The 21221-nt window shown below is 52.5% G+C and overlaps 1 protein-coding gene across 1 annotated transcript in view; it reads left to right on the top strand.

Annotated features, from left to right (window-relative positions):
* The first annotated feature begins 13005 nt into the window (after positions 1–13005).
* Positions 13006–21221, top strand: part of FAT2 (FAT atypical cadherin 2) — a 58353-nt gene continuing 50137 nt past the window's right edge. Inside the window, exon 1 of the mRNA XM_010290269.1 lies at positions 13006–13055. The gene's annotated coding sequence lies outside the window, so the exon portion shown is untranslated. The remainder of the gene's footprint in view (positions 13056–21221) is intronic.

Consider the following 21221-nt stretch of genomic DNA (forward strand, 5'->3'; position numbering starts at 1 on the left):
AGCATCGCCCCAGAGAGCGCAACCCTGCGCTTACATCGCCAACTGCTTCTGTAGGCAGGCAGGATGCCTTTGATCCCCTCCCCAGCCCTATCTCGCTGCCTTTAGAAACCATCTTTCATCACCCTGGGGTCTGGCAGGAGCAGGTTAAGTAAACTTTTCTCTCCCATCCTAATTGCAGCCGTCAGGCAACACCGGCAGGCACAAGTCGGGCAGGCAGCGTGCAGGGCAGGCGACAGGGCAGCGCTGCCCGCCCTGCCAGCGCCGCGGCGTGAGCTTGGCTTTGATCTCCGATTAGGAGGGGTGACCCAGGGCCAGGCTTGCCTAGAGGAGGCAAAGGAAGTGGAAAACAGGAGCTGGGGAGGGAAGGCAGAAGGTGGAGCAGGTAAGAGGGGACTGTCCTTCCCTCCATCCTCCCTGCGGGGCAGGTACAGCCGCGATGGCCCTTCCTGCATCTCCCCCTCCAGATGCTGTGCAGCAAAAGGTGTCCAAGTCCCCATCCTCCTGCAGCAGCTTTGCTAAAACTCTGGGAATTTCAAGGAGACTATAGAAAATCCACTGAAAAACACCAGCACTGCTCCAGCCTCCATTCCCAAAGCAAGCATTCACCAGGGGAGCAGGGAGGTAGAGCTCTGTTGTAAGAGGAAGTTCACAATTACAGCACAAGTCGTTACTAGAAAATAAAATTCCCTGGCATGTTGCAAATAAAACCTGAATTCCCCAGTCTGGGGTACAAGACAGCCCACAGCATTCATTCCAGGACCCATTTGAAAGAGAAAATGAGACGATATTTATGATGGCGGAGACAGATAAAAGTTGGTAGGGGAAAAACTCCAGGAGGGCATTTCAAACAATGAACATTACATCCAAAACAGCACAAGATTCACTTGCAAAAAGAAGTCCCCAGTGAACATGCATTGTTGACAACTCCTGAAATTAAATCTCTGCACGCACACATCCCCCTGTAATGTGAGCAGCACTATTGCAAACAGCTCCAGAGAGCACGATCATGCTGTCTCTTCCTCCGCTCGGAGGAAACAGGGTTATTCAGACCCTGAGAATCTTTGAACAGCCCTTATTTTTCACCCATGGGTGAGGGCAGCCGTTCTGCAATTACTATGTCCAGGGGCACGGGGCTCCTTGCAGCCAGCCGCTGCAGCGCACCAGGATCGGATCTCTGCCTTGATTCCGGCTCCAGGGTACCAAGACTGACCCACAAACAAGTAGCCAGTCCTCCTTCCACCCCGCAGTGGATGACCACTGAGGTTGACTACCGATTGCTCCCTGAACCCCACGCCGGATCAACCCTCAGCATTCGCCACAGGGACTGCCCTAAGAGCAGAGCACGACCCACCCCTCCCAAGTGCTCCTGCCTGCCCGTGCAGATGTGCCTGCCCATACAGATGTGCCTGCCCGTGCAAGCACATCACCTGCCCTTTCCTCCCAGCCTCCTCCAGAGCCGCAACAAGCTGCAGGAGCTCCCCAAATGGGCTGCAGAAGCATCTCATGTCACCCCATGGCTCAGCAATCCCACACATTTGCCCCAACTTGGGCAGGATTAGGCAGAGCTGCTGCCAGGCTGAGCCACCCAGGGAGGACTGATTATTCCTGCCAGGAGCCAAGGCTCTGAAAAGGGACATTGTTTCAAGGACGATTTGCTCTTCCCCCCCTCACGCACACACGAGTCTGTAGCTCCAATCTGCCTTTTTTGCAAGGCGCCTGCTACCACCTGCGGTCAGCGATGAGATCGGAGAGGGACAATCAAGGAAGAAGGGAGCAAAAGCCAGGCTGGTTGGCCAACCCCGGGATGCTCTGCTGAGCCTAGCCAGCTGCTCCAGGTGTTGCAGATCAGTTTGAGGACACTCCAGAGCAGGACACCCCAGATGCTCTGCTCCCCTTTCAGGCCAAACCTTGGCTTCCGAATAGCTCCCGCATTGCTCGGGAGCCACGTGCATGCAGTCATTGCTGGAGGGAACAGGTTGCAAGACCTCACTTCCCTCCTCAGCCCGTCCTGGCTTGGGGCACGCTGGCAGCTGGGGAGAGGCAGTGTTGAAACGGTGACCTCAGCTTGATTTGGGAAGGCGATGCAGTCTGGGCAGCACGGGAAGCCCACACCGAGGACTGCCACGCTGTCCTGGCCTCCTCGTGCGCAGGCTCACTTCCCGCAACCAAGCTCTTTGCCAAGCCACAAGGAGCGGGAGAGAAGGCAGCCTCCATCTCTTTTCAGTAAATGAACTGCTCAGTGAGGTGTGATCTGATTTCAGGGGCCCTACAAGAGCATCTCAAATGCCTCACCCCCAAACACAACCCCTCAGGGTTGTTTAGCCACCAGCCCTCCCCAGGACAAGGCAATAGCTTAAAGCTGGTTTCACACACATGCTCCAGCTGCAGAGCTCCACTCCTATTTCTCTTTGCCCCATGAGATCCCCCACAGCCCTTGCTCATGGCAGCACTTCACTCCTCAGCACAGCCAGTCCCACCAAGGTGGACTTACCCGTATCCTTCTTCTGCTCCAAAGCCACCACTCCAGCCTGGCTATGGTCACACTAAAGCACTCTCAGAGAAGCAATGGGCAATCTCCTCTCCCACCCTTGCCCTTAACCTTAACCTCCTGCCAGCCCCTCTCCTTCCCTTTATCAGGCAGCAAACTCCCCACCTGTGCCAGAGACCAGCACCATTTCCTCTAACCCTTTCTCTCCCAGCACGGTCCCTGCCCAGAGGCGATGCAAACAGACCCACATCAGCATGGCATACATCAATCAGACCTCTAAACTTTGGGAACTCAAATAAAAATGGGTCTGAGAGATAAACCAGCCTCCCAGGCTTATTTTAAAGCTCAACAAATTAATACAGAGAACATTTTGCAAAAATCAACATTGCCTCCTGCTGCAACATTTCAGCTCTGTTATTAAAAAAAGAAAGAAAACCCTGGTTTATGGGACAGCTTGGTACTGGGCACTGTCAACAGGTCAGAAGCATCCATCAAATGTGCAGCCAAATAAAGAGGTCGGAGAGTGTCTTGAGGTCTCAGCAAAAGAGTCGGTGCTGTCAAAGCGCTGGGGAGGATTTGCATCTGCTGAGCAAGGAAGAGTGCCTGGGGCTGTGCTCCTGATACCCATCAGTCCCAGTGGTCGAAGTTGCTCAAGCTCCTGGGTACCAGGGTTCACCCCGCTCTGCTGGGAAGGAGCAGGAGCGCTGGGCGGAGTCGTCACGTTCGCACCCTCTGCTACCTCCGAAACACTCACGGATGGTGTGGAGCAGGATGCCAGAACCACCCATCGTACTTTGTTTTTTTTCCTTTAGTCTTTGCTATAATCCTTTAATGAATTAAATGGAGCCATTAAGCAGGATTTTTATGTTTTTTTAAAGTGAACGCGCGTGAAAATGGAGATGGGTATTTTTTGCCATTCAAGCACTTAATATGATAATTAATGCAAAGCCCCTCAGCTTTAGGGATTCTCCACACCTCTCACCCAGCCCTTTTTCTGTTTATCGTTCTGGCAGACTGCCTCTCATATTTATTCTAATGAAGGTCGACCCTTCCTCTTGTTCATGCTATGCCTGAACTGCACCAGACAGGGGGAGCAGGGAAGGGTGGAGACTCAAAACTGCTTCAGAGCAAAAGCCCCAACCCAACATCAATGGTGGAGAGCCCTGTCATAGCAGAAAATGGAAAAGCCTTCTTTCTGGGGGAATTCAGAGGGCATCGTGACCTCGGGGCAGAGTCAGTCAGCATCGTGAGCAAAGCCCTGGCACCACGGGGCTACCCTGCAGCCCTCTCAGGGCCATGTTGCCTGGTGTTACAGGTGAAGAAGAGGTGCCTGCTGCCTTCACCCATTTCCCATGCATGGCCTCACTGCACACGTCTTTCACAGATTCAAGGCAAACCAGGAAAGCTGTGTTCAGAGGCGATGCTGAAGAGACACTGTGTTTGCTATTCAGTAATGTACCCAGCCTTCATCTCAAGCGGCTGAGTTGATTCCTCATGCCCAGCTCACTGGAGAAGGGTCTGCTGGGCAGGGTGACAAGGTAAGCACTTTCACCAAACCTGACAAAACAGAGGGTTTGGTTCTGCAAAGGAGGCTGAGCAGACTCGCCTTCCCAAATCAGCCCTTTGTTAGCCTGTATCTTCTGGCCCCCCAAACCTCCTAGTCCTCAGGCCCCTTCTCCATTTCTCTGATCCCCCTCACCCACCTAATCCCTGTTTGGCTTAAAATATTTGTAAGTATAGCTGAACATCTCTGTGCCTCAGTTTCCCCACCAATGAAAAGGTTAACAGATCCCCTGCCTCCCTTGGAGGATGCAGGCACTGGGAGATGACAAACACCTGGGAGATGTCACAGGCCCAGGTCAACCCCCGGTGCCCTGCCCCTCCTGCTCTCATCACAAGTGTTTGACCACGACGACTGTCAGCCCTACAGACATCCTTATGCCCCTGCCCTGGCAACGATGAGAAGGAGCCCGGGACTGATAAAAACCAGCAGCACAAGTCCAAGGGGAAACCTCTTGGACCTTTCTCCAAGTGCTTCGGCAAAGAGTTTCAAAGATGCGCACAGCCTTACCCGTAACTCCATGGGCAGTTAGCAAATGTGGCTCACCTGAAAGCCACATTCACCGGTGACTTTGTGGGTCATCAGTGAATCCCAAAATGACTGTCCCAGCTGAGATAGATGGTATCCCTCAGCACTAAGATTTGCTGTGTGGGTTGGAGGAATGCCTCTGCAATCTGCATTTCTCTCACTTTTCACTCTTTTTTTTTTTTTAACTTCTTCCTGTTTTCATCAAAACATATTTCCTGACACAAAAAGGTCTTGGTAAATGTTCTCTGATTCATCAACTGGCCAAACAGACCTTCTGCCTCCACGGGAACTGGACCATCCTGTTTGTGGGTGCAACAACCACCCCCAGCTGTGTGCTGAGGGCTGAGGAAAGCTGTTCCCATTGTGAAACACTCTCCGCCAGATGTGGGCAAGCCTTCCCTCACATCTGGATTGCAGTCAGCCATTTTGATTTTCTCTCTCAGTTCTTTGTTGTCTTGTCACAGAGCAAGACAAGTCTTGGAGATGAGGCTCTTTACCCATTTATGCAGAGCAGTACACCAGCTTTTTGCCTGTAGGACCACGGTTTTCTTTACCCAGAAGGAATAATAATACCCCCAGAAAAGTAGCTTCACTGTTGCAAGAGAGGTTTGTCTCCTTTCCTGAGGACGCAAGGACAGTGGATTTGTTCAGTAGTACAAATTCACAGAGATTTGGGCTGCTGGTACTGTGTCCATTGGTGGCCACCACCCTTTACAACAGGTCTGAGACCCACCTTTCTCCGTACAACAGCACAAAGAGTGCTGCATAGGTGGCAAAGCCTGCAGTGATCATGGCCAAACATAACAGTCAATAAAGCTGATGACCCTTGCTTGATTGTCCAGTTCAGCCAAAGAAAACACTTTTCCCCTTGGGCTGCTGTGCAAGATGCTTCAGAAATTAGGAAAATTGCTCCCACAACATCCCTGGGAAATCTCAGAGACACGCCATCAATCAATATTTTGCAGTCTGAGACAATAGCAACATCTCCTGCTACACTGGTACAAGCCCAGACACTGTGCTCCGGCTTCCTGTAAACAAGAGCTGTTTAGCTCTAAATTTTTCTTTGGGCTCAGGCTCCCTTGATTCAGTGAGGATGGTATCGAGATAATCATCGTGTGGACTGTACTCCTGGTACAAGGCTCTGTTGCACAATGGCACCTCTTTATAAAGCCCTTGGAGCAAGGAAGTTCCAGGCTGGCTTCTGCACCAGGCATGACTGGGCATCAGGTCTCAGCACCAAGCTGAAGGAGAAGTGGTAGATAGCGAGGATCTGAAAGGGGAGCTGGAAAATCTGGGGTTGAGGCAACTGATTAATAGAGAAACATTTACAGACTGTTATGCAAAAGGGAAGAGGGTACAAAGGGTCTGGGCTGGAGTAGAACAGAATTTTTTTCCTGAAGCAAGGCAAAGTAGGAGAGGAGTTGTCTTTCCTAGGGTTAAGAGTTAATGGTCCAGGGTTTTTCAGGCCAGACCAGAACAAACACAGTTATTTCCCTACTTGAAAATTAACCTCCACTTTGAAAGGTTTCTGCTTGAGTCAGGCAAACTGGAGACCTCTGAGTGCAGAAAGAGAGCGGGCAGTCCCCTGCTCTGCCCGTGCCTGATCTCCTAGTGCCTGTGCAATCCCCACCATCCGATCCAGTGCATTGGACTAAAAGTTAAACCTCCAATCTAAGCCAGTTGTGTGGGGCCAGTGAGGGAAGAGAGGCATCTTCTGGAAACAGCTCATTCCCCCTGGAGAGACACCTGAACTGATGGGATTGTAATTTAACCTCTCGTTCCTGCTCTACCCTCCAGATAAATTAACTCACTGTTGTCTTTCCCCACCTCCTAGTAAAGACCCATGGACAACATCTTCCACACTCTCCCCTCCACCCTTCTTCACTGCCACCTCCACCAACCTCTTTCTCCTGCATGAACACCAAGCTGAAGCTTGGTTTCTCAGCCAGGATGATGGAAAGGCATGTCTGCCTTCATCTGTCCACCACATCCCCAGCTCCTTCCCAAGCAACGAGGCCACAAGGAGGGACTTGACGGGGCCCTGCCCTGGCTGGAAGCCACCCTGCCTTGCAGTGCGTGGTGGGGAGAAAGGGCTCCAGTGCTGGAACTTCAGAAAGACTTTCTGTGGCCTGGGACATTCCTGGTGGATGACAGCATGACCCAGTGAAGTCCTGTGAAGAGCACCGGCTCCTTAACTAATTAAGCTAAGAGGGTTAAGGAGTCTGTGATACAAGAGGCTCTGGCTGTGTAGGCACTCTGGGAATGTAAGGCCAGTGATGCTACCTCAGAAACTGAGAGAGAAACCTTCTGCCAGATCTGGAAGTGAGAGGCTGTTCCCTGGGCACACCAACAAGGACTTTTGCTCGTCCCCCAGCACTCTCTGATGAAATCACCCGCTCAGGTCTAGTGGGCAGTTTTGCCTGAGGTCACTTCCCTGTGCCTCACAGGGATGTGGTGGCTCCTCTCCCTGCGCTGCCCCAATGGACACCCCGCGGAGACTGCAGTCACACGCCGCTCTGGATTCAGTCACCGCCACCGCAGCCAACGATGAGATCAGCCATCCGGCACGTGGTGGAGACCGATTGGCTTGAGATGAGCTAATGCCTGCTCTGCGCAGACGGATGGAGGGGGAGGAGGAGACACACTGACTCACTAGCTCATCCCATGACGAGAACCATGGTCCAGCTCGGGCCCTCCCAGGAGAACAGTACGCAGCTCCCGTCTCTCGATGGGGCTCCACTCGTCACGGACGATGGAAGCAGGGCCATGGCACACCCCAGTACTCTCTGCCGGCAGGTCTTTGTTGTCTTCCCTGCAACACCAAACCTTCTCCTGGGGTCTTACACAGCATCTTGCCCCATCCCATCAGGGCCCCATCTGTCTGTAGAGCGATGACATCCCCTCCACGGGCTGGCATCCCAGCCTTCTGTTGTGTTGAGCTTCTGACTCTGTCCTTGTGCCAGATGGCTTCAGAGGCAAATGACTTCATCTCTTTTAAAGGGGCAAGGGATGTCAGCAGTGCTCTGTAGGAATCAGTGTGCCTCATCCTCGGTGGGGAAGCCAATCAAGAGAGCATGGCACAGCAGTGGTTATGTCCCCACAAAGGGCCTGAAGAGACTTGGATTCCAGTGCAACCCTGCCAGCCTCGTGTCTTTCACTCTTAGCAATCCATGGTGTTTGATCTGTCACACAATAGTCCTGTGCAACACCATAGGGAGTGGGGGGCCTGATTCCAGCATGAGCTCTATGGTGATGCCTTCCTGTGTGTCTAAGGGCTGGGACTACACAGGGTTCAGCCTCAAAAGCCAAAGATGTCTTAGTGGAGCCTGCACTGGATGTTGGGGAGACCAGAAGGGGTGGTTGACCAATGCTATTCATGCATTTGTTTGCATTGCACCAGCCCCTATCCCTAAAATTAAGCATGATGGGTGGCCTGAGTCAAACCCACCCACGAATGGACTCCTCTAGGACCTCAGGTGAGGGTAACCTGGAGCTGCTCTGAGGAAATCCTGGGTGAGTCTCAGAGTAAGAATCAGGTTTGCACACAGAGATGCAGTTCAGGGCCTCTGGGTACCGCTCAGAGGGTCTGCTGCAAAGGGAGAGATGGATCCACCCTGTGACCTTGGGAGGCTTCAAGAAGATGAGAGAGATGCAACCTGCCCATCCCTCTCCACAAACAGCACCCGCCTTGCTCCCCCAAGTGCTCTGCCCGGCTGGGAGCTGGCCGGTGGTTTGCAGCTCCGCGGGAACAATCCTGACCCATCGGAGCAGCTTCACAGAGGGTTATCATCGGCGCTGGTCAATGAGGTTGCAGGGCACATGCAAGCACAGGGAGCCGATTCCTGCGCAGGGCTGGATCCTCCCCGCCCCCAGCACGCACGCTCCCGCTTGTTGGGGAAAATGCTGCTGTTGTTCCAGGCAGATAATCGCCCCTTCCCTTGCAAGTCCCTGCACGCTCCCCGGCAAACGTACCCACAGAGCGTTTCAGCACAGCAGATGCTGAGGCTCAAAGGCCGGACACACAGACCAGCTCTCCTTTTTGCAGAGGGGAAACAGAATTTGTTTGTCCGTGCAGGAGGTAACTCTCCGTCTGCCCCAGCTCCGCCTCAGCCCCTGTCAGATCCCGGCACGCCGGCGAGCGGACATTGGCTGTAGATTTGGAGGTGGCCTGATAAATCGGGTCAGGCACCGTGGGAGAGCGATGGGAGCTGGGACCGCTTAGGACGCGCTCACCACGACGCTGGCTGCCCAGCCTCACCGCAACAGCTGGGCCATTTCAGTCCCTAGCCGGGCCAGCTCGCTTAGAGAGTGCCAAACCCCCCGCAGGGATGAGACGGGGGGCTGCACCACCATGTCTGCTTCTGAGGGCAAAAGGGTTTGGAGAAACACCCCAGCGCCGCGTCTCGATGGCACTGGCCTGACCTCCAGACCCACCGAGGCAATGCAGCACTGGCTCCGGCGGGGCTGGCCATAACGAGGCCAGGAAGGGCACGTCTTTAGGAGGATGAGCTGGAAGATGGGCCTGCAGGCATGTGTTCAGGAGGCAGGCAGATCTGGTCCCCAGGGCGATGAGTAGGTATAGCCATCGGCAGCGAGGCCCCTATGTTTCTTGTCGGTCCAGAGAGGCCCGTGGTGATTTCCCTGCCCTAGCCTGAACATGCTGCTTCTCTGCAAAACTCTTTGCGCGCACCTAACCCACAGCAGAACATCTCGGCTTTATCAAATGGAGATCTTGGGCGGAACTAGGAAATGAAATCTCTCCCTGTGATTAGGGAGAAAGGAACGTCCTTGCCAGCCAAATGATGGAGCTCTCACGTTTCCCGTGTCCTGGAAAAGGGCCCGTTGCATCCGACGGAACGAGATTCCGGCAGCAGGACGTGGCGGCATGAAACGTTGATACCAGCTTATGGAGTCTTTGTTGGCCTGTTTGATTGTCTGTCTTGAGCGGTCTGAAGTAGCACTCAGGGCAAAGCCAGGCATCATGCACTGCTCCATCTTCTTTCTTTCCTCCTGGTGCAGCTTCCCCAGCCAGGCCAATCCTCTCTGCTTGCAGCCACAGGTAATTCTGCAACCCATCCCTTTCTGCTGGAGCAGAAGTAGCTCCTTGGGACAAACACAACACTTTTCTTCCCAACCCAGCCTGACTTCAAGTTGAGTAGGAGAGCTGAGAAGGCAGAGCCATCAAGTTTTCACCAGTCCCACGCTTTCACCCACCTTTGATAGAGAATAATCAGCTGGACCTCAGGAGAAGTTCTCCTGTGCTGCTTTCCATTCCTGGATTACTGAATCAGTAATAACTGATCCAAATGGGCTCTAAGAGCTCATGTTTGCCTTTGTATGGAAGGCAAAAGTCCATCTTAGTGTCCTAGCCAACTAATCTGAGGATTTTGGAGTCACTTCACAGCTAGAGTGCTGCTCACCCTGATGCCGTGATTTAATTAGGAAAGGCAATATTTCTCATTAAACCATCTGGTACATTTGGAAAAATAGAAAGGCTTTTGGACAATCCTTCACCCATGTCCCCAAAAAGCTTGTCTATTTTTTTTTCCAACTACACTTGTTGGGGGCTCATGTAATGTTTCTCTGCTCCATAGCCAGGGAGCAAAGTCTTCTCTGAGAACTAAAACTAAGTCCCCTTGCAGCCCGCTGCAGCAAACAAGACTGGTACCACGCTCCGCCACTGCTGTGGAAAGGAAGACCTGGTGTCACCAATCTGCTGGCAACACAAGGTGGAGTTCTCAGCAGCTTTTGCGTTCGCTGGGCATTTATAAGTGTTTGGGTAAGGGGAATGGGTAATAACCACCCTTACCTTATGCCCAACTATTCTGCACAGTCTGCCTGACACATGGCTCTTTCATGAGCACCAACTACCTCAAACAGCATTGCATCAGCAAAGTACAGCAAAGAAAAGGAACTGAAAGAAAGCTTCTGTGACCACCTGGGAGACAGATATTCACCTCTCTTGTGAATGGCATGATAGCCTCTTGCCTTGCTGAAGAATAGCATTTCCAGCCTTGCTGGCTGAAAGCTCACACCTTGCTACACTAGATGAGACCAAGTCCCCAAGTCCAATATCTCCAGGGTTAGTCCAATATCTCCACTGCTCCAGATGTAGGCAAAAGGAGCAAGGCACCCAGCCAGTTGTGAAAGGCTCCAAACACAGGGAAATAGTGGTTCTTGTAGCAATCAGCTGATGCCCTGAAGCCAGAGGTTTGCTCACTTGTACCTTGATATGTCTAAATATAATACAAGTATTGTTCTGAGCTCTGCCTCAGCCCCATTGAAATCCAGCCACCAATACCTGATTTTCTCACCTTCCACATCTGCAAGAGATACAGCTGCGTGAAGGAACTTTTCCTTTCATTCCTCCCAAATGCACCTCCCATTGCCATTACTGACTGATCACCTGGCCTCTTCTCGTGAGACATCCTAAAGAAGAGGAGCTGATTTGCAATTTCAAGGTACTATTACTTCTACTATCACTTCTATAATCCTCGAAACTTCCCTGGAATTCCCCTACAAGTCATCTGACTAAACCAGCTGGAAAAATGGACAAGCTGCACATGTAAATCCAACTGGATTTATGCCCTCTTCTCATTCAGTTCAAACTATATCTGAAAGGCTGTGATGAGCTTGAAATCAAAGTCGCTTTCCAAGTAGAGTTAAGATGCTGTGAGGATAGCACCCGACATGAACATCTGTAGCACAAAAACTAACAGATCAGTTCCCAACCCAGTACTGTCCCAGGGTGACCCCAGGTAGATCATTCAGTCTCACCACACTGTGCAAATTTCCTCTCTCATTCTTGATCTAAACTGTTCAATAGATCTAGCCTAAAATGCTGAACAATCTTGAGTCCCTCAAAACTGCATATTCTGGTGAATTTACCAGATTGCTCTCACTCACCTCCACTGACAACCCCAAATAGCCCAATACATCATGGGTCAACCTCTTCACATCTTTTTGGATTTGGACCATGAAATCACATGGATTTTCTCATGGATTGGTGCCCTGTGGTTGAATACAACAGCGTCAAGTTTGAGACAAGTTCCGGTCGAAGCTGTATGTGTGGCTGTTGTGCTGTGGGATTTGCTGGTGACTAGTAAGATGTGAGTCTGCATCAACCCCTCCTCCTCAAATGGGATGGTAATGGGGTCTCTGTCTCCTCTACACACTCCTGTGCTCACTTCCATCATTGTCCCTGCACAGAGCCTCAAAAGCAGCAGTTAGGAACTTATTCAGACTGTTCAAAGTGAAAATTGTCCAGTTTTCATATTCTTGACTTGTTTTTGTTTTCCTAAAACTGTACAGAAAGCTTTCTGGCCATGTCCTCTGCAAAACACACCACAGGGTGAAAAAACTTCACCTAAACCTGAACATTGACTTCCCACATTGAGACCTACCCCTACGTCTGTTCAAACCCCACTGCAATCTAAAGGGGGTACGTTAGTATTTACTACTAATGGAAGTATTTACTCCTGGGGGGCCGGAAGGCACCTGGGACAAAGAGGACTGAAGCTACCCCCAGACTACCCATGCTCTAGCCAAGGTGACAAGGAGCACCCACAGGAGGGTGCGTGTCCCTTTCCCTCGGTCCAGCCCTGATCAACGTCCCCAGAGTTGGGATGCAATAGCCCCAACTTTCCTGCTCTTGCTTTGCCAAGAAAAGCCCTCCAAAGCTCCGGTGCAACGTTTGGTCTCCCTGTGCTTCCGTCTCGCTTTGCTGCCTCCCTCTCTTTTCTCTGCCTCCTGCCTTTTCAGGACAGGGACCACCTTTTCATCCTCTGCCTGTACTCCGCCGAGCACCCTGGGGCTTGTTGGCGGCAGCTGGGGTTTCTGGGGGCTCCCCCAACACAAACAACAACAACCTTCAAAGTGCCTCTCCGCACGCAGCTGCTCTGAGGGCAGGTTCAGGTTTCCCCCACCCCCTTCTCCCCATCCCTCCTTGCAACACCCACCTGGCAGCTACTTAAAAACAATCTTTGGGTTTTTCAGGTGTGTTGGAGGGATTTACCTGACATATTCTGTCGTCGTCCGTCCCCCCCCCCCAAATCGAGGTCCTGGATTTCACGGCACTACTAGTTAATCTTAGAGTAAAAAGCTCTGCAATTATTTGGCTCTAAGGCTTGGGTCCTTGCCCAGCTCTGACATACACATACACACGAGTGCACTTCTCCAGCAAGGGAGCGGGCGATGCCTCTCCTCTTCCTCCTCCTCCAGTCCGTCACGGAAGGGCTGGCTCTTCAGCGAGGGAGTTCCACCTCCTGCAACTTTCTCCCTCGCTGTTCTCAACCTGTGCTGCCGGAGTTTCAGCTAGCAAAATCCCTTCTTGCAGGAATTTCTCTGAGCCCTCTCCTCTGCTTTGCAAGCACCATGGACCCCCGGCAACCAGCGAGGTGCTGCTGTGGGAGAGGATTTTCGGCGGCAAGGGCAGACAGGCAGTAAACTTCAGGAGAGGTCTCTCTCCTGTTGCAACAGGTAAGGCACGCTGCTCGCTGGTGTGGGAAGTTGAAATGACTCAGGGAGCAGCCTGTACAGCATGGATGGAGGAAGGCATGGAGGATGCAGAGATTTAGTCATGAAACTGCTTCAGCATGTGAGTACTTTTGCTGGAAACAGCCTTTATCCTAAAGATAGGGATTTGGGATGCAAAGGGAGACCCTTTCATCTTTTCCTCCCTTCTGGCAGCCCTAGCACGGGGGGTTATGGAAGGAGCCAGGGAAAGCTTCAGCTGCGTTTGCATAGAGTTTGCATCTGATCTCAGCTTGGAAATTTTAGCATGCTGCAGCCAGTGCAAGCAGGTGGGCTCTGGGTAGCAAACGTGAAAGCCACGGTGCTGAGCAAGGCAGGCGAGGAGGTGCTGAGCAGAGAAGCACTCCAGGTGTCTGCACGGGGCAGGATTCGCGCAGGGAAATGGATCTCCCGCTGGAGTAAATGGATGTGCTGCTGCAGGAGCGTGATGGCGCCCAGCTGTAGGCTCAGTTGTTGGCTGTGTACCACCTCACTAACCGGGGCGAGGCGGTACCGCTCCACGTTCTGTCTCCATGTTCTCCATTAAGCCGCTTCCATTGTCAGCTCGAACTCGGCTATGCCTTGGGGATCCCCGCGTGTAGACACGTTGCTGGTGTTTCCCCAGCCCTACCTCCCTGTATGGCCAGGCAAGAGCTCCTTGCCTGCCCTGGTCCCCCTCCGCAACGGGCAGCGGAGCCGGGGAGCTGAAGCGAGAGCCACTGTCCCCACTTCGCACGGCAGCAGGTATATCAACGCGTGCGTGTTTGCATCGACGCAACTTTCTTCCCTATCAGGTGTCTGATGGCAAACTAAGATGAAATCCCAGAGCAAGTCCAGTCCTAACTCAGGGCGTGCAGGAATTATTTTGCACGTACATGGGCAGCGCTGAGAAAAGAGGTGAAAATACAGGCAGGGAGGCCTGGGCACTTGGAGCAAACAGGGCCCTTCCAAACGGCAGTTATCAGCTAATCAGCCTCCCGGGGGAATTAAAGGCAGACTTGGAGGAGTGCAGCACTCCAGAGAGTCAAAGATCAGCTGTCACAAGACAGGGGTTGCTTTGGATAAAACTTTTAAAAAAAGCTGGCGCTTGCTCGGGTTTGCTGCTCTGAAGGGCTGAGAGTTTCCAGGGTGCGTGGCCGGAGCCGGGCTGGCGGGGGGGGCGGGGGGGGGGGCCCCCCCCTCCCCCTGCCACAGCCTTGGGAGAGAAGGGCCCAGGGTGCCCTGGATCCAGCCAGGAGGGCACAGAGCCCGCTGCACCCTCTGTTCCGGGTGAAGGGGGACAAGGAGGGGGCATGGGATGCCAAGGGAGCTGCCAAGGTTCTCCAGGCTGTCAGCTGGAGAGACCTGGGAGGTTATCGGAGCCGCGGGACAGAAAGCAAACAGCCTGTATCAGGCTCCTGAGGAAGGCTGGGCTGTCTCGGTATTCGGGGAGGCAAAATCATTGGGCTTGGTATTGTGCACCCTTATCATCTCCTAATACACAGCACACCTCACCTTATCGGGAACCGTTCAGGGACATCCGCCTGTCCGATAAGTGATTGGGGTTCCTGAGGGACTGAGCAGGCAAGAGGTTTCTAACCCAGCCAGGGGCTTCAGCCTCTGCTTCTCGCCATCTGCTTGTTGGGCTCTAACGCGCTCCGTAACATTGCAAGAGTGAGGGGAGAGTGCAGCAGGATCTGCTCCCCTCCTGAGCCTTTCTCTTCGCTACTGCTTGCGCCGTGAGTGTATTTCAAATCCTAATGCTCTCAGAAACCAGTGCGTCTCCCAGCCCTCCAAACAAACAAGCATCGTTCATGTACGAAGGGAGAGTTCAAAGGAGGCGTAACACCTGGAATCAAACATCTGTTAGAAACTAATGCATTTTGCATCCTGCGCTCCTGCCAACTGCTCTAAGGCAAGTCCTAAAGGATCGTTCCAGCTACCTCCGTGCTACAAAAATGGCATTCCCTGCTCTGTGCACCTCGCTTTGTTTTTTGCCACGTGTGGAGTATACAAGTGCAGCTGCACCTCGAGTCGTAGCGGCCTTTCTTCTGTACCATGCGTGAGCATAAGAGGATTAAATACCCTCAGCCGCACCCCCCCCCCCCCCTTTTTTTTTTTTAACAAGAGTTGGTAACACTGATGCTCCATTGTCTGTTAGCAACCTGATTTGCTGAGTAAGCAATTTTTCTCTCAACCACACTTTTTTCTTTGGCAATGGGGCAGGTACAGGTTTACAAGCAAAGAAACCTTCCTAATTCTTGGAAGAAGGAGCTCCAGGGAGGGGCAGGCTGCAAGGGCTGTTAGGAAGGTTTGTAGCTCAGAAATGAACAAGCAGCAGGTTTGAAACAAACCAAAGGAAGTATTTTTTTTTCCACACAGAGGGCATAATTAAATTCTGGAACACATTGCCACAGGATATTGCAGAGCCCAAAAGCATACTTGGCTTCAAACAAGGTTTCGATCCATTTGGGAGGGATAGCTCCAGCGGTGGTTATTAAACACAATAGCCCAGGAACGACTGCGTACTTGCACTGATGCTAGAAAGTAGAAGGGGCACGTTACACGTGCCTCATTTCGTATGCTCCTCCACTGAGTAATCAAAACTGACCATTTTGGGAGAGAGATTATATAGGGATGGCTAAGCCATCTTGGTGTTCTTATGTTGTGGGACTGTATTGGACTGACCAGGTTGTACCTTGGATAGATGCTGTGACTCAGCCAGCACAGGCTGGTTATGCCATGACTGGGTACTCCACATGGCTCAGGTTGACAGGGACGTTGTGTGCCCAGCCTGGTACCCAGCTGTCGCAGGTGCTGCAAGCAGCGTCCGCACGCTGCTGCCTGCTCCGCAGAGGTGTTGCAATGGCGAGAGCTTTCAGAAATGTGTTTCCAGCAGACGGAGCGGAGTGGGAGGTTGTTCCTCGTGCCGGGAGCTGACAAGGACATGCTGTGGCAATGAGAGCAGCCTGGGCAAACATGCCTGTCTCAGGGGTTAATCTTTTCTCCGGTGAAATCCCAAGCTCCCCAGGCCAGGGGCTGGCTTTGCATCAGTATGGCACTGCAGATACAGGAGAGGACATTGGCTGCCATAGGCAGGTTTCCCAAAGGCGGACAGGTCTGGGAGCTGAAAGTTTTTTTATCCGCTTGCAGGTATCTCTTTGCATTCAGTAAATGGCTGCTGCAGGGACCTTCTGTGGCACAGCTACTGGCGTCCTGGCCAGCTATCCTTTCACGAGGGAGAATCATGCCCTGATCATCTCATTCATCCTCTCTCCTCCGTGTCCTTATGCTGCTTCCAACACAGGAGAGGGACGGGAAGGAGCAGCACAAGGCAGACAGATGGCAACAGAGTGAGAGGCTGCAGGCAGAGTGCAAAGCTGCTCTCCGTGCTTACCTTCAGGCACCAGAAGGAAAAGACCAGCAGGATGCTGGGCAGGGGTATGAGAAGATCCTCGCATCGGTGCGGGGATGGGTGAATGAGAATTGCCTGGTAGGAGAGAAGGCGGCAAGGGCAGAGGCACGGTGGCCAGGACTGTGCTGCAGGGCAGAGAGAAGCTGAGCAGTCCCTGTCCGGCTGAGCACCAGGGCTTCTCACCTGCATCCAGCAGGGAACGTGGTCCCTCACCCAGCTCTTCATGCCAAGATGCTCTTGGATTGCTTCCCACTAATTTTACTGATTGTAGGAGGACATGTATGTTCCCCACAGGGGATCGCAGAAAGGGCATCAGAGGACTACCAGCACTCAGGTGAGGTAGCCAGTGTCCTTGTTGCAAACATCCAGGTTGAATTAAGGTGGGGATGAGGACTCACAGGTCAAACAACTCGGGGTTAGAGCCCCTCTGAACACTGGACAGAGCTCCTCCTCTCTCCAGGCTGGGCTGGGGGCTGAGCCCAGTCTGGATTCACAGCTCTGGTGGGTCAGATGGGAGTTGTGTGCTGGGATCCCAGAAAGGATCTCACAGACTTTGCAGCACCTAAATAAACAGCTGTTTTGTGAGCAGCAGAATTCATGAAGCTTGGTTGCCTGGGGCACTCTCTCTTGTGTGGATTCTCTGATGTCTAATAATTGGGTTGGGCTCACATTAGAGCCTTTTCTTCCAGCTGGGAGTCCTAATTTGGATTTCTCTCCTTTCTCCTGCTGCTTTTCACAAGCTTGTGCAAATCTGACTCCTTTCAAGTCTTTACCTATCTGGTTAAATTTGGCTGAAACTGGACAGTGGATCCAAAATGTAGCAGGGAAGACGGACAATGTGGTCCCACACCAGCTTCCCTCAGTTGTCTGCAGACAGGGGAACGATTATCAGTGCAAGATAATTTACATTCCAAGCATGAAGAAAATGTGAAAGGCTCAGTATGAGTTTTGGCAGGAGAAAGCAACCAAGAAAGAGCCCAGGATCCCTTGTGGGCTCGTGCAGCCTGTGCTGATGGTCACGGCATGCCTGCTGGGCCGGCTAGTTCACAGTGATCGAGGTCTGCGGCCCTTGGCACTAACAGCCCCCATGGGGGCTGAATCCCCAAGAGATGTGCACAGTCCCAGCAGCAGCAGCAGCGTTGGGGCATGCTCACATGAGTAGCCGGCACAATGCAGCTGGGTCCTGTGCCAACACATTTGGGCTGCTGCACCACAGTGCTCAGCCCCCGGGCCCCTCACACCCTGCCTGGTGAGCAGCTCCCACCGACCACCCCCCCCGCGGCACTGCCCACCTCCAGCCCCCAGGGCTGTTTCTTTTCACAGGCAACAGGTACCCCATTTCCATCAGAACCACCAGTGGGACCTGCTGTTTCCTCCCTGTCTCCTGGCTGTCCTAGCTGCTGACCTTGACCAAGGAGATAGTCATCACCCCCCAACACCTCCCTGGTTGTCTGTGCAATGGCAGCTTCTGGACCACATGCAGGATTTACCCCCCTGCTGCTGATAACTGGGGAGAGCAGGAAGCGATCAGTGAGGAGGGAAAAGCAGCTGATCTTTTCAGTGGAGAGCAGAGGAAGGGGATCAGGTATAATGCATAAGGATGCTTTCCCCTGCCCTTGGCACAAGCAAGTCAACCTCCCCCATGTCACACTTTCTCTGGGACAGGAGCCAGCAGCAAAGCAGTTGGCACTGCAAGGTTCCCTCACCCCCAGGCCTCCTCCAGCAACCCCAGGTCCCCACTGAGGGCTCCACAGCTCTGGAACTGTGTGATTAACTTACTCTAGAATGATGTTGCAATGCCAAGACAGATAAGGATCACTGACCCTTATAACTCTATGGGGAGTTCACGCCTGCTCAAGTTCTCCTGTGCCTAACAGACAAGCTCCTGGAGGCTTACAACAATGACAGAGAAACCTCAGCTATGTGACATATCTGAGCCAGGCTTAGGTGTTGGCAGCAGTACAAAATCAGGCTCTCCCTGGGTTCCTCACAGAGCATTGGACAGAATGCACACCACGGGTGGAAAGGTGACAAGAGAAGGCCTTTGGCTTCACGTACAAGGTGATGCCTTGCTCATGGACAGAGGATAGCTTGGAGGAAAAGGCACGTAGCACCTGCTCCTCCAGTGGAGGAGCAAACCGGGGAAGCAGTCAAAGCCACGGGGATGGGGCAACGGGAGAGATGTCCAAGGGGGAAAACGAGGTGAGCAGCTGGCTGGAGGAGGTCACAGTAAGAGGTCATGGAGGAAGGTCCCTTTAGAGCCGGTCTGGATCTAAGCATCCAACTTGTAAATGACTGGCAGTGACAAAGGTGGCAAAATCATTCAGCTGTATGAGGGAAGGAGGAGTTGAACATCAGAGCAATTAAACACTTCCCAGCCACCCTTCCCACGTGGAAGGCCATCACTCTCTCTCTTCACCTGCAAAACTAACCCACGTTTTGCACATCTGCCTTCATCGCTCCAGGAACAGCGTCCCACCACGCTCCCACTCTCAGTCCTGAACGGTGGTCCTAGCAGGACCCCTCGTAGGTTCACTGGCTGCAGTAGACTAGACCCAGGGAAGGCAGCACTGTCTCAGAACAAAGCATTTTTTACCAAGCCCTGCAGCAATGCAGCTCAGCTAGAGAAAAATTGTGTCCCAACACCATGGCAGGTCTACCAACCTGGGGCCCAGATGGCCCCACACAAGTCAATGACTCACAGGCTTCCCCAAACTCTTTCAAGAGAGTCTCTGTTCCGCCAACACACCTTACAGAGGCCACCGGTCCAAGCTCCCCAAGCTACCCAAGCACCCCAGGGTTAAAGTACCTGCCTGGCCCAGCTAGCAGTTGGTGGGATGAGCATCTCCTGTGGTGCTTGTAGGACTGTATCCACTCCGCTCAAGGACTTGTGTGTGACCTCCTGCCATGCCAGGTGGTCCAAGCAAGAGTCATTGCTCCATGCACCAGAATGATACTTGTTAATCCCATGGCTTTCCATGGCTTTATGGCCCAGCAGCCCCCGGAACAGCCCACCCTGTCAGCATGCAGCCTCTTTATCACCAGGAACAGAGCTGAACCATGAAATCGTTAGGGCACAGGGTCCAGGCACTGCCCACGGGCCACTCACTGTGCAACAAGAGCAGCATTTCACGGGTCACTCCAAGCAAGGGCAGACCTTGGTTGTAAAAGGCACGCGCACCAGGTTTTAAACAGTCAGCCACCTTGCTCCAGGCTGTCTAGCAATCTGGAAACAATTTCCAAAGGTCTATCCAAGTCATTCAGAGATTGGAAAGACGAGATGGAGAAGGAACAGCCCGGCTGCGCCCTGGTGGAATCTGCAAGTCCAGCAAAAAGTTGTACCCACATGAACACAGCACCCGAGCAGAGTGGTGCAAAACAGAGTCCTGTGAACATCAGCCCTTCAAAAACCATCCACAAGCACCAAAAACCCCAAAGATACATTGAGGAAAGAAACACCATAACTTCAGAGGCTCTTTTCATTAGTTTTCTGGCTTTGTGTAGTACCTCCAGGATGCATTTCTTCTGCTTTGTGGCAAAACCAAGCAGAGACTCTGCACAACCGAATGCAGGAGCAGGATCTCCAAGGACAGCGCCAGCCGCTAGCCCAGATTCAGCATCCCATTCAGAGACAACCTGCTGAGATCACAGGAACGGCTCTGTGCCACAGCTTGGGAAGGGATAGGTTGGCTTGTTTTTCAAAGTCCAAGAAAACAGTTCAAAAAATACTCATCTCCCCACAGAATTAAACCCTGCAGGCCCAGCTTTGAGAGCAACTCGGCAGAGCTGAGTGACACACCAAATGGAAAAGGATCTAACTCCCATCAGCACTGCTGCAGCAGAGGAGAGTGCAAATATTAACCAAGCAGCCCAGCCCTCGCACAGGGTGTGCAGGGGTTATTTCAGCACCGGGAATCAAAACCTCTCACAGACGTGGCTCAACACCTGTACAAGAAGCGTACTTTTTAATCTGTGACTTTCCAATCCTATTTAGCAGGCTTCTGTAAGGATATTGCTCCAGCTGTAGCTGAACCCCTTCTGCCTAGCTACCACCCAAGCCAGGAGAAGACAGAGTCCCAACTCCTATTCACTTTCCCAAAGCCTCATACCCATCATCTTTTATGATTTACTTCCTTTGCTCTCTGTCTCTATTCCCCAATGACCATTGAAATTCAGACCCACAATTAAACTGCCCCATCATTGATTACTCACACAACTGACTACATCTCCCTTCTTCCCCCCAGCTCCTACTGCTTGTAGCCTCCAAAGACACTGATGTGCTTGGGGATGGTTTTGATCGGTACCTATCCTGGGCGGGGCGGGGGGGGGAGTGTTTCTTGTAGTGAAGAAAAAAAGAGAAAGAAGCTGGTGGGGGTGGGGTGAAGGCAGGTGGAGAGCAATAGAGAAAGAAAGAGAGTTTGGGATGAGTTGCTGGCAAAGACCAATAAGGGAAGAGTTGTCCTTATTTTCCCACCAAAATGATTATTTTTTTTCTAATCTTCTGATCTCAAGACTTTGGGCCAAGCCCCCACCACAGCCAGCAAAGGGAATGCTGCTCTTGGTGCACTCAGCACTTGCCTTGTTTTGTGTTTTGGGTTTTTATTTCTTTTAAATGCTCCTCTTGAAGGGAATCAAAAGGTGGGGCTGGGGCCACACCTGCTTCCTGGCAGGCTGCAGCACCTTTCTGCGGTATGGCTGACAAGCACAGCAGCCTGCACTTCGCAGGAGACCCCCAGGAG

Source organism: Phaethon lepturus, unplaced genomic scaffold (assembly GCF_000687285.1).
Source record: "Phaethon lepturus isolate BGI_N335 unplaced genomic scaffold, ASM68728v1 scaffold207, whole genome shotgun sequence".
Classification (NCBI taxonomy): Eukaryota; Metazoa; Chordata; class Aves; order Phaethontiformes; family Phaethontidae; genus Phaethon; species Phaethon lepturus.